This window comes from Herpailurus yagouaroundi, unplaced genomic scaffold, assembly GCF_014898765.1.
Source record: "Herpailurus yagouaroundi ecotype Mexico unplaced genomic scaffold, PumYag 410, whole genome shotgun sequence".
In the NCBI taxonomy this organism is placed as follows: domain Eukaryota; kingdom Metazoa; phylum Chordata; class Mammalia; order Carnivora; family Felidae; genus Herpailurus; species Herpailurus yagouaroundi.
The window spans coordinates 2,346,843-2,359,207 of NW_024412627.1; the positions used below are offsets into that span (position 1 = coordinate 2,346,843).

The 12,365-nt window shown below is 54.4% G+C and overlaps 1 long non-coding RNA gene across 1 annotated transcript; it reads left to right on the forward strand.

Moving 5' to 3' along the window:
- Nucleotides 1-5,394: 5,394 nt before the first annotated feature.
- LOC121022492 (uncharacterized) lies at nucleotides 5,395-10,647 on the forward strand. Its single transcript, XR_005786971.1, has 3 exons — nucleotides 5,395-5,448; nucleotides 9,891-10,063; nucleotides 10,413-10,647. It is a non-coding gene; the product is annotated as an uncharacterized LOC121022492 (long non-coding RNA).
- Nucleotides 10,648-12,365: the final 1,718 nt, after the last annotated feature.

Sequence of the window (12,365 nt, forward strand, 5' to 3'; positions counted from 1 at the left end):
GACAAAGAGCTGACAGTCTCGTGTCACCCCAGAAGAGGTCAGCGAACTTGGGCGCTTGTCTTTTTCACAAAGGAAAAACAGGAGACTCACATTCAAGGCTCAGCAGCTGCTGAATGCCATCGTCAGGGTCACTCCCCCCCATCTCGTAACAAAGGATCACAGAGAAGTCTTCTGCGTCAAGGTGCTGTTGTGGCTGTGATGGATGATAACTGTCAAAAGGGAGACTGTTGGGGGGGGGGCAAGAGGGAGCCCCCAGTGTGAGAACATGGGGACCGCTGACCTTGGGGACCAGGGCTTCTTTCCCCCACCATGCAGGAGACCATATGAGCTTCTAAAAAACTGAAGTCCAGGCCTGTGGTTTCGGCACAGACTGTAAGGGATGCTCGAGCCCCACACTCTGATGGCAGGTGAGGGGCACAGAACTTGCTGGAAAAGGGTGTGCACAGCTCATTTGCCTACGCTGCTCTGTGCTGCCTTGTCTTCCTCAGGTTTATAAGCAAGGGACATCTTTTCGTCAGAGCTAAGGTTCAACCCCGAGTGTGTGACTCCAACTTCCAGCGGCCCAGGATGCCTTGCCCTGGAAAGGGAGTCCCCGGGAACCTGTGAGGGGTCAACTCCATTCTGTGGGTTGGAAGGTTTTGACCAGAAATGTATTGAATTAAAAGAGGGTTTCACTGGGGGCGCCTGGGTGACTCAGTCGGTTGGGCGTCCGACTTCGGCTCAGGTCATGATTTCGCGGTTCGTGGGTTCAAGCCCCGCGTCGGGCTCTGTGCTGACAGCTGAGAGCCTGGAACCTGTTTTGGATTCTGTGTCTCCCTCGCTCTCTGCCCCTCCCCCGCACACACTCTGTCTCCAAAACAAATAAACATTAAAAAAAAAAAAAAAGATTCTCTCTTTCTTCCTCTTCCTCTACCTCTCCCCACTGCTCATGAATGCTCTCTCTCTCTCAAAAATAATTTTTTTTTTAAAAGAGGGTTTCACTGAAAGGGGTGAAGGCAGTGACACATGGAGGAAACAAGGGAACCCCCCCACTAGGGTTAAGGATGTTAGTGAGAGAAAATCTAGCCCTGACCGGCCGTCCAGGGCACGCTGGGCTGGAAAGGGGCTCGGCTGGGGTTTGCACAGTGAACCAAGGACGGGCACACGAGAGGGTGGCCTGGGGCTGGAAATCAAGGGGACCGTGATAGGTCTTCACAGACAGGAATGTTGGAACCACTGGTCGAAAAGGGCCATAATGGGGGAGAGGGGCGACTAAGCGGTTGTGACTTCGTGTACCTGGTAGCCAGGCTGCGGGAAAGAGGGTCCTTGGCCCTGGGAGAAGGCGGAGCCTGCCTTCTTGGTCGCTTTGCAGAAGTACAGTGGAGCTGGGAAACTCTAGTGGCCTTTCTTCCCGGGCTGCTTGCTCTGACTCTGGTATTTGTCCATCGGCCATGCCTTTTGTCACTCTGGAGTGTCCCTCCACTGCGGGCCTACCTCCCTGCCCCTTGACTTGGGATTTGGCCACGTGACTTGCTCTGCGGATTGTAGAAGGCATAAATATTGACGGGCCGGTTCCCAGGAGAGCCATCAAGGTACCTTGCGTGTTCCCACTGGCCCTCTGTCATTGCCATGACAAAAACACACCTGAGCTAGGCCGCCAGCCCCAGGAGGAGAACCTTGACTGACGGCCCCCCAGCTGACTTCCAGATGAGTGCCTGAGCCCAGCCAAGACCAATAGAGCTCCCTCCCTGACTCCGGCCTAGATCAGTCAGCCAACCGGCCCACAGTACTCACAACTATTAAGGCATGGGCTTAGGGGGTCATTTGTTACGTAGCATTTTGGGAGCAAAAGCTAACCGATACGGTGGCAATTTGTGTTCTCGTGATTTCTCTCACATTTCCAGCCCCAAGCCCTCTCCCAATGACCTGTGCATGAGGAAAGACACAGATGGGAAATCCCGCTGGCCCCAGGCACCCGGCGCAGCAAGTCTGGGTCACCAGGGAGATGGGAAGAGGTCCACTGGACACATCTCCCTGTTAGAACTCACCAACCTTCTCCACAACCAAAGTATACAGAATCGACAGAAGGGAAAAAGAATGTGGAGAGTAGAAAGGGCCAACACACGTCCCAGAGATGCTCATATAATATGTCTTCATAAAAACGTTCCTTTGCAATGGGCGAGGGGCAAGAATGAATGGGAACTCACAAGGACAGCGGCTGCGCTCACTGCTGGGCCTCGGTGTCTCCTCACAACATGGTGTGATGGGCAGAAGTGTAGACCCCGGCGCCAGACCATGTGAGTTTGAATCCCGGTTCTGCCACCAATCCCTATGCCACCTTGGCCGTGTAGTGTTTCGGCGTCTCCGTTTCTTCATCTGTGAAGTGAGAATAATAATGGCTTCTGCGTCACAGAGTTATTGTGAGGACCACCTGAGTAACACGGGTAATGCGTCAAACCACACTGACTCGTCACAGACACTACATGAGAGTTTGTTGAGGGGCTCAGGATGAGAATGCTTGTGCATAAGAATAAGGATTCAGCATAAGACTATTTGTCCCAGGACAACGCAAGGGTCTAATAGACATGGGCTCCTGTCTCTTGGTGTACCAGTCACCAGTTGCTGTGTAACAAATTACCCCCAAACAGCAAGAAGCTTTGATTAGCTCACAGTATCTCTGAATCGGGAATTTGGGATTGGCTTAGTGGGGAGGTCCTTGGGGGTTGCTGTCAAGATGTCAGCCAGGGCTAGAGTCTCTGAGGGCTTGACTTCCAAGGTGGCTGCCCCACCAGTTCATGCTGGCTGTTGGCAGAAAGCCACAGACCCCCGCTATGCTGACCTGTCTATAGGGCAGCTTGAATGCCCCCAAGATGGCAGCTGGCTTCCTTAGAGTGAGTGACCTTCGAAAAAGTGAGGTGAAAGTTGCAATGTCTTTTGTGACATAGCCTTGGATGTCACACACTGTCAATTTCCATAATATTCAAGGCGCTTACAGAGGTTAATACCAACCAGCACGAGATAGAGAAGACTACTCAGAGATGTGAACAGAAGGAGGGGATCGTTAGGCGCCATCTTGGAGGCTGTGGGCCACCTGGTCAGGATCCAACACCAGTCTACAGACGATGTCCTTTCTCTTCTTGCAATGGTTTTTCCCATTTGGGAGCTATTTTCCTTTTCGTTATCCGTTCCTTCCTTTCTTCTTCCCTCCCTCCCTCCCTCCTTTCCTTCCTTTCTTCCTTTGTAGTAGCTTTTTCTTCTAGATTATAAAGACACTGTGTTGCAGAAACCTCAGAGGATACAAAAAAAGTGTAAAGAATGTCTACATTGCCTATAATTTTGCAATTATTTGATATTCACTTGAGTGGATAATTTGGTGTTTTCATCCAAAATTTTAGCACATTTTCTAAAATCTCAACACGGCGTGTTCAATTTTGTACCAAGCTTTTTACATTTGAAATCATATCACAACCACCGCTCAATGTCATTAGATGTTGTCGATAATAATAACAATTAATTACACATTTCGGAATATTCCAGGCACTAAACTGAGCGCTTCGCATAGCTCATTTAATTTGCACAAAAATGCTATCGGTAGGCATTACTACTGTACCAATTTTAACAAAAGAAGGGATTGAGGCTCAGAAGAGTTACAGAACTAGCCTAGGGTCACACGGGAGATAAATGGCACCGTCAAGACCTCAATTCAGAGCTGAGGCCCCGACTGTCCTCTGCTGCATGCAGAGTGTTTCACTGTGTGGATGTCCCGCCATTGACTCAAACAACATCCTGTTGTTCAACAATTAGGTTATTTCTAGTTTTTCAATAGAAACAATGCTCTAATGCACAGCCCTTAACATAATGCTTTGTCTCTACGTGCCCCAACGTCTTAAAAGAAAATAAAATCGGGGCGCCTGGGTGGCTCAGTTGGTTGAGTGTCCAAGTTTGGCTCAGGTCATGGTCTCATGGTCTGTGGGTTCGAGCCCCGCGTCGGGCTCTGTGCTGACAACTCTGAGCCTGGAGCCGGCTTCGGATTCTGTGTCTCCTCCTCTCTCTGCGCCACCACCCCCCCCCCACCCTCGCCCCATGCTCATGCTCTCTCTCTGTCTCTCAATAATAAATAAACGTTTAAAAAATTCAAAAAAAAAAAGAAAAGAAAAGAAATGAAAATCTGTAAGTACCCCCTGGGTGTTCTTGAACCACATATAGGAGGGAAGTGAGTCATTTAGGGCTGGCTTAAACGATTCAAAAGGCACCCATTGGCTCATACAATTGAAAAGCCCAGAGGGAGGTCTTGCTTCACGTGTGGCTTGAGGGAGCAGCTCAAAGATGCCAAGGACTTGGGTCCTCTTCTGCCTTCTGGTTTATCTCCCACGGCATTAGCTTCATCCTTCTGCCCTCGGGGCCACATGGAAGCCCCCAGAATGGCTGCCTTGATCCCTGACCTCACATTTTCCCACCACGTCAGCTCTTGCTCAGGGAGTGAGGAGATTTCTCTCTCTAGGAAGCCCCACCCAGCACATGGCTCCCCACCCCTCACCATAGACGGGGAGAATGGGATGCGCCGATCGGCTCAAGCCGGTCAAGATGCACCCCCCCCCCCCGATCTACGGGGTCCATTGATCCCGGTCAGTCCCCACCCAAACGTCACGGCTGAAGCTAAGAGGTGGCTACAGCTGTCATCCAATGCCATTTAACAAACTTGCAAAACTCCGTGGTGTAAAGCAGAAATTATTTCTCATGATTCTATGGGCTGGAGTCTGTCTCTCCCGGCATCATGCATGGGCTGCAGTTTTCAGTTGGCACTGTGCTGGCTGGGGCGGGGGGGGGGGGGTGGTATCAGCCCTCCCCCGCGGGAGCCCCCCGAGAGGGGGGACAGTGAAAGCTGCAAGACTTCTGGGGCTCTGGCCTAGGCACTCACGTGAGTCATTTCCCTGCATTCTATTGGTCAAAACACCCCGGCCAGAACTCAGGGGAGGGCAAATAGACCCCACCCCCGGATGGGCGGGGCACGTTGCAAAGAGCCAGTAGGTCTGCAGACTCTCGACCACCTGCCACCGGCCCCCAGTGATTAGGGCAGGTGCAAAAGTCGCGCCACAGATGCCGCGACGAGCTCGGCGAGCAATAGCCCTGGAGACAGTGTTGGTGTCCAACACGGGAATGTTCCAGAGACCAGCACCGGGGATAATCTCCGAGATCAGGGCAGGCGGGGCTGGGATTACGTGTCTCCCTCGCTAAATTGAGTCATGAAACTTTTATTAAAGGATGTAGTTTGTCACCGCCAAGAAAACAAGGCAATTCTGGGCAGCCTCGTTAAGAGCAAATCCTTCTCCACCAGAGCGGGTGCCGCGTCTGATGGGATTGTGAAATGAGACAGCGCAGGCGTGCTTTCCCGGGCCCCTAAGATACAGGCACAGAGGGGCATCCATTTTCCCAAGACTTCTTTGACAGAGCGCTGCCTCCTTGGCAAACGTGAGTGACAGCTGCTTCCATTGGGTGTTGGGGGGGGCGGGGGGGGGCGGTGCCCAGCCACTTGTCCATCAACCGAGGAGATTCACATGTGGCCTTGTCCCTTCAGAAAGCTGAACCTCACCTTCTGGCCCCCTTGGAGGTGACAGGGACCCAGCTGTCCCAGCTGGAGAGACACCCCCTGAGCCCCTCGCCCTCCACCCAGTGGGTGGGGCCCAGGGAACCCTCACTAGGAAAACTGCAAAGGCACCGACAAGCAGACTGGCCGTCTCACGGCCGTGTGCTGTTGGTCAGGCAACGAAGCACCCCCCCACCATCGTAAGATGGGTGTAACAATATCCATTCAACGTATGGAAAGTTCCTGGCGTGTGTTTTTTTAATTTGAGCCAAGATACTTTTTTTTAAGTTTATTTATTTAAGAGAGAGAGAGTGCAAGCAGGAGGGAGAGAGAGACTCCCAAGCAGGCTCTGCACTCAGTTCAGAGCCTGACTCGGGGCTCGATCCCACGAACCATGAGATCATGACCTGAGCCAACATCAAGAGTTGGACGCTCAACCGACTGAGCCACCCAAGTGCCCCAAGATTTTTGTTTCGAGCCAAGGTTTTTAAATCAGGAGATTTCGTGCAAACAATTGGGTTCTCCACCTTCTCAGGAACAGTCTAAAACTCGGCCAGTGCTGGGCCTGCACTCCCGGCTGGCAGAATTAGCTGGAGCTGAGGCATTGCCGGAAGACAGGAGATGGTCTCTCCACTTTGCCACACTCCCCGCCACCCCTAGTTGTCTCACGTCAGGCCTCCTTGGCTCATTTACATTCCTGGCCTAATCCCAACAGCCACTGACCGACCGGACCTTACCACCCCTGGGTTAGAGTTTCACCTCCACTGTCCTCAGAACTGGACCCAGATGGTCACCCCAGGATCTGCCCTCCTAAATCCACAGCTCCCCATCCGATCTGAGTGCCTGTGGCCACCTGCCTCTTCCGTTGCTTTGGCCCTCAGGGCACGGCACAGACCAGCACTGAGGGCCCCGGAACGACTTCCCCAGCCAGTCTGCAGGGAATCCAAATCCGTTTGAATTCTCAGGGAGTTCAGGGCGCCCGTGGCTGCATCACGGCGTCTGGGCTACAACTTGACTGTACCACCCAGCCTCCTCCTCTGATGTTTCTCTAGTCCTTCAGCAAACACTCATTGAGCATCTGCACAGGAAGCAGCAAACTGTGGCCCACACACCAAATCCCACCCACAACCTGTTTGTGTCCGGCCCACCGGCTCAGAACGGTTTTTACATTTTTAAATAGTTGGGGGGCGGCGGGGGGGGGGGAGAAATCAAAGTAAGACTATTTTGTGACACAGGAAAAGTATCTGAAATTCAGATTTCGGCGTCCAGAAGTACAGTTTCATTGGAAAACGGCCCTTCGGTTTCCGTATTGTCTGTGGCTGCCTTCCTGCTCCGTCGGCAGAGTTGGGCTGTCGTGACAGAGACATGTGGCCCGCAGAGCCTCAAAATGTTTGCTCTCTGGCCCTTTCCAGAGAGGTCTCGCTGTTCTCTGCTCTGCTGCATCCCGGGCCCTGTTCTGGATATTGGCCACGCAGCGGTGTTCCATGTCCTGGGACTGCCCTAACCACTACCACCAACTGGGCGCCGTGCAACAATAGGTGCTCTCTTACGGTTTCGGAGGCCGGGGGTCTGAGATCCGGGGGTTGGCGAGGCCGCGCTCCCTCCGGAGGCTCTCTGGGGGAGGATTCTTCCCTGCGTCTTTCAGCTTCCGGGGGCTGCAACGCTCCTGGTGGCTACGTGCCTCCGATCTCTGCCTCCCGCCTTCTCCTCTGTGGGTGTCTTATAAGGACACTTGTCACTGGAATTAGGGCCCGCTGGACAATCCAGGAGGGTGTCATCTCAAGATCCTTAAATTCTATCGGCAGAGACCTTTTCTTTCCAAATAAGGTCGCATTCACAGTTTCTGGGCTGTTGGACATATCTTTGGTGTGGAGTAGAGGGGCACCATTCAACCCACTACAAGCCGTTGCTTGCTTTCTAGAAGCTTCTATTCCTTTGAAAGGAGGCTAATGACAATGCTTCTCCCTCAAAAATAAGAATAAGTAGGAGAGGGGGCACCTGGGTGGTTCAGTCGGTTAGGTGTATGACTTGGCCTCAGGGCGTGACCTCCCGGTCCGTGGGTTCAAGCCCCGCGTCAGGCTCTATGCTGACAGCTCAGAGCCTGGACCTGCTTCAGATTCTGTGTCCCGCCCCCCACCCCACACACAGTCGCTCCCCCCCTAGTGCGCTCTTTCTCAAAAATATATAAACATAAAAAAATTTTTTTAAGTAGAATAGTAATAGGAGTAATAATAATAATAGGAAGAATAATAGGAAACTGTAAGGGCTGAGGAGAACAGACAGCAGGAAGGAGGTTGGTGTTAACACCCCCCTTGAACAGAGACCCGGGGGAGTGAGATGCACAGATGTGGGGGGAGGGGCCAGCAGGTGCAGAGACCCAAAGAGGAAGGAGGTTGGCACACGTGAGGAGTAGCCAGGGGTCCCCGTGTGGCTGGAGGGGACAGAGCAAGGCGGGGAGAGGATTATAATCTCGGGAACCGTCAGTGAAGCGGCTACCGTGTCCCAGGTCTTTCCCCACATGCCACGCGGGACTAATTTCTACTGTAATTCTTTCCACGTACCTGTGTCTCATGGGGACGATGTCAGTGGATTGCCACACAGTTCCCTAACTGGGAAACTTATGATTGACTTCCTTTCCCCCTAAGTGACTTGTAGGAGGTCACTTAGCCCATGGGCAGCAGGGCGGTGAGCCCAAGAGTTACTTCCAGACCGGGAGCCCCCCATGTCCTCACAGCCCTTCTGGGGGCGGGGGGGGGGGGTGCGTCTTAGAACAGAACTGGGCTTAACAGAAAGAAGCCTCGCCCAGATTACAGAACAACAGTGGGTGGCTTTGGAGGAGTTCAGGAGGGGGCCGGGCCCATCGCGTCTTGCCTTGACTTTCAAGGTCCCTTATCATAGAAAACAGTGTTCACACTGGGCCCTCCCATGGGCGGACCTCTTCTGTGTGATCCAGGCTGAGCCACCAGGCCAGCCAGCACTGGCACTCTCCGAACCATCTCCCTGTTCCCTACTCTCTGTCTGGGGCCCGAGGGTCTCGGCTGCTTTCAGGCTGCCCGGGTTTGGCGTGGGGGCCCGGAGATCTCAGCGAGGGCTGCTGAGAGGAAGGGCAGAGGCCCCTGGCAAGCAAGGAGCTGTGGCAAGACATCAGCTCCCGCCTGGGCAGCATTGGGGGGCTGGGGAGCCCCGTCTTGCTGACTTTCCGTTACTGTTGAGAATTCAAATCGAAATAATAAAATCAATAATTTTACTAATTATTTACTAATACTCCCCCTCGCCCTCTAAACTGTAGCCACACCGGCCTTCCTTCTGTTTCCTATCAGGCCTTGCGGATTCCTGCCTCAGGGCCTTTGCACAGCCGTTCCTCCTGCCTGAAGAACTCTCCTTTTGTCGCCTCCTCAGAGAGGCCCCCCCAAACCCCTGTGGGTGTATCTACCCCATCACCAACACCATCTCCCTCACTTGGGCACCGCCCGAAATGGCCAAACGTAGTTCCCCAGTTGTTCTCGGGTCTTCTGTCTCCTTCATTGGGATGTCAGCCACGGAAGGGCAGGACCAGGCCTGTCTTACTTACCGTGGAGGCCCCTGGGCCTAGAGCAGAGCCTGGGGCATGGCAGATTTTCACTGTTCGTCAAGCAACAGTGGGGCCCAGCTCAGGGCCGGAGGGATCCGGGGGGAGGCTGGCCTCTGCTTCATGATGTACGTAGGACCCCATCTATAGGACCTTCCGTGCCTCCAGCCCTGGAGGAGCCAGGAAGTGGGAGAGGGTCGAGGACGGTGCGGCAGAGCCTGCCTCACCCCTGCAGGCCGGTGTGCGCGTCTGAACGGGAATCCCGGGCAGGCAGAACTCGGAGTCTGTACCTCTGCCGTCTCGTCTTTTTAAAAAAATGAAACGATTGCCGTGTTTATACTCCAGGTAGTTAAATTCCCCCCAACAAACCAGTCACTTCATAGGTGCCCAAGAAATGTTAGCTCCCTGGCTTTTGCCTCCCACTGACCTGAACCACCACCACTGTCCCTGTTGCCATGGTGACCCCTCCCAGGGACACACAGTGGCTCCATGAGAAGAAGTGAGTCAAGCTGGGCTCTAACCCTGGCTCTGAGCCCGGCCGCCACATCTGGCCAGGCCCCCCTTCGGGCCTCAGGCTCCCGAGCCGTAAAACAAGGGCCCTGGACTTGGCTGGGATCAGGGCGGGTGTATCAGCACCTCTCGGGACACGGTGAATTCTCTGCCCCCTCCGTTCCCGCGCTCCCAGACGGGTGCGTGCCCACGCTTGCGTTCGTGTGTACGCGTGTGTATGTGTGACCAAGTCACCGGCTGTCTCCCTAGAACAGGGCAGAAGGTCTGGGGGCAGGAGAAGGCCACGGAGGAGCCCAGGAAAGCCCAGGGCCGGCCACTTCAGGGCAGAGGTGATCAGGAAGCCCCCCACCTACAACAGATGCAGCGGGAGAGAACTGAGCCCAAACTGCTCCGCAAGCCTGGGCTTGAATTCCTGCTCCGCCGTGAGTGACACTGGGCAAGCCTCGGGTCCTCCCTTCTCAGAGTTTCTGCCCCTGAAAGTGAAAATAACCAGCCGCCTCTCACGGGGGTCTGTTTCCGGGGAATGCATGAGGGACGTGGGGGGATGCCAAGAGATGAGCACTGGGGCCCAGCTTGGGACGGTCTCCTCTCCTGACCCCTGACTCATGTCTCCATCCTTTCCAGATGAGACATCAGCTGAGCGCGCCCCCCCCCCCCCCCCCATCCATCCTGGACTGCTGCTGACCAGCCGACACCAGGCTTCAGCGCTATGGGGAGCACATCCCAACAGCACCAAAGACCACTGTTTATTGAGCAACTACTACGTCCCAGGTTCGGAGCTGAATACTCTACAGCTATCATCTCCCGTGGTCCTTCAACATCCCTGGGAGGAACTCATACTCACTCTACTTTATAGACTCGGGCCGGGCACCAGACAGCCTAAGTGATTCGGCCAAGGTCACGCAGCCGGACTGACTGATGTGTGCTCAGAAGCCCAAGGGAGAGAAGTCAGCCTACCTGCGAGTGTAGCGTCGCTTTGAAATCGTAAATCTAATCCTATGACTTACTATTGTTCTTGTTGTTTGTTTTTCTCCCCACCCCCCCCCACCAAGTTTTACTGAGGGGTCTAATTGGACTTAGAACTTTTTTCATTTTGAATTTCTTAGGGGTGGGGTGCTGGCACTACCCTGTTTTCCAACCTTTAGGGTCTGACCCTGCAGTTGGTAAGGAGTAGCATCTGAACTTGCACCCGGCTCTGCCCGAGTCTGACTCTCGCCTCCTCGAGAAGGACAGATAGGTTCCTGGCACCCACCAAACTCTCAGACACCCACCTCTCTGGTTGCCTCCTGAGGGGTCGTGCCTGGAAGAGAGAGGACAGAGGGTGGGGTCCCCCAGGAGGCCCAGGCCTGCCGCCGCCTCGATGGCCGCCCTCACCGAGGGGCGGGTCTGCGGGGTGGGTCTAGCTGTGGGAGGCCTGAGGGCCGCAGAAGATCTAGAAATACTTGTGTGGCCATCTAGTGGGCGTGGGTCACCTTGCAGCTACCCACCATCTTTCAAGTAGGCTTTGTGTCCGGGGAAAATTCTCCTGTTAGGAGCCCAGTTCTCAAGCCCAACCCCTTTCATCAGATATGCCTACGTAGAATTCCAATTTGGGAGCAAGTCAAGCCACTTCCCAGAGCAGAGGGTGGGTGGTAAAGGACATCAAGACGTTAGGGGCAGGCGGTAGGACACCTCGTGCTAGAGCTCCAAGCCTGAAGGATTCCCTGAGCAGCCGGCTGTCCTGATCAAGTCCCATGGGTTAGCACCGAAAGGCGCGAGACCATTTGTCAATGGCCAAGGAGCACCTTTCCTTACGGAGGTGGATTCCCTCGGCTCTCCCCAGCGTGAGCGGACAGCCACAAAGCTGTCCAAGACTGGCCCCTGAACTTGGCCCCCTGGGAGGCTGAAATTCAGGCCTGGACAGGGGAGAGGGCAGACAGACGGAAGGAAGGGCTGGAGGGACAGACCACCTGGAGGGGCCGCGGGCATCTGTGAGCCGGTAGCCGCTCCCCCCCTCCCCCCCCCCGCCCCCGGCCGCCCACGGCCTTCACCCGTGGCACCAAACAGCACAGAGGCCTCAAGTGCCAGTGACAGCTTTCATTCGTATTTCGCCTACCACGTCCTTCTGGGCACTGGTGAAAGCCAGGCGTTACAGGCTGGGAATGTGGCCTACAGACGCACTGAGCCTCGGATATGGGACTGAGTCCCCTTTAGATCTTCAGGCCATGCCCGTCTACTAGTGGCCCTCTGGTTCGAGGGTCTAAAGTCCAAAACGAGGGCTGGAAGCCTTGCCCGCAACCCCCCAGGCACATAAGCTGCACCCCTCTGAAGTCACCCTGGCAAGAGGAGGGATGCAGTTTTGACGGGGAGTCTTGACAAATCTACCAGGGACAGCTGTGCAAGCTGTTCAGCGTCCGAGAAGGCCTGGCTGAGGGGACAGGGGCCCGCCCTCCATGCTCCCGGTGCAGAGCTGCACCTGCCTAGAGGAAGAAGTGCCTTTGAAATCCACACAAAGTCTGTTTGGAGTTTGAACTTTAACTGAACGTTTTATCCAGAAGAGCCTGTTTTCGATCTGGAGAGAATGAGTTCCGTTAAAATCAGCGTTTTTTGTTTTTGTTTTTTTTTAAATACCTTTTTCCTGCCACCAGTTTTCCAGAGCAAAAGGGCATCAGTTAGAGAAACAGGTACATTTCGTGCACATCTGACTCCGCTCAGGGTACATTTTGTCCACCACCCGACTCAACG